Here is a 953-nt window from a genome sequence, read left to right as displayed (position 1 = left end):
CTCAACCTCCTGTGTTTAAGTGATCCTCCTGCCTCAGCCTCCCAAGTAGCTGGGACTACAGATGTGTGCCACCACAACTGGCTAATTAATTAATTTTTTTTTTTTTTTGTAGAGACAGGGTCTCACTCTGTCACCCAGGCTGGAGTGCAGTGGCACGATCTCAGCTCACTACAGCCTCAACCTCCTGGGCTTAAGTGATCCTCCTGCCTCAGTCTCCCAAGTAGCTGGGACTACAGGTGCATGCCACCATGACCGGCTAATTTAAACAATTTTTTCTTTTTGTAGTGATGGGGTTTCACTATGTTGCCCAGTCTGGTCTTTAACCCCTGGGCTCAAGAAATCCTCCCACCTCAGCCTCCGAAAGGGCTGGGATTATAAGTATGAGCCACCACAACTGGCCACATCTATTTTTAAATGATGAAATATTTCTGATATCCAAAAGACATCAACAGTGCAATGGGCACTTGTGTACCTGCCATCCAGTTTAAGAAATACCATGTCACCAATACACTGAAGCCTCCCCTTCACATGCCCTTCCCTCCCTCCCAGAGGTCACTATCATGTTGAATTTGGTGCTTCCGCCCCCATGCATGGTTTTTTGCTTTTATCCATATGCATGTATCCATAAATAATATATAATGATATTCTACAGATTTTTACACATGATGTATACTCTGTGGATCCTTCTGCATTTTGGGGTTCAGAATTATGTGTTAGAGATTTATGCTCATGCTGATATGCATAGTTCTGGTTCATTAGTTTTACAGTGCTGTATAGTGTTCCATTTACAATTTATTTCCCATTTACCTGTTGATGAGAATTTGGATTGTTTCCAATCTTTCCCTATCACAGACTGCAGTGAAGTACTTGTATGATTTTTTGACACATGTGTGAAAATTTCTCTAGGACGAAGTTTCTCAAAGAATCATTTGGGTGGGGGGGCTTTGGAAAAT

The sequence above is a fragment of the Mandrillus leucophaeus genome, unplaced genomic scaffold, assembly GCF_000951045.1.
Source record: "Mandrillus leucophaeus isolate KB7577 unplaced genomic scaffold, Mleu.le_1.0 Scaffold157, whole genome shotgun sequence".
NCBI lineage: Eukaryota > Metazoa > Chordata > Mammalia > Primates > Cercopithecidae > Mandrillus > Mandrillus leucophaeus.
The sequence above is the reverse complement of the archived record's forward strand: the minus strand, read 5'-3'. Positions refer to the sequence as shown.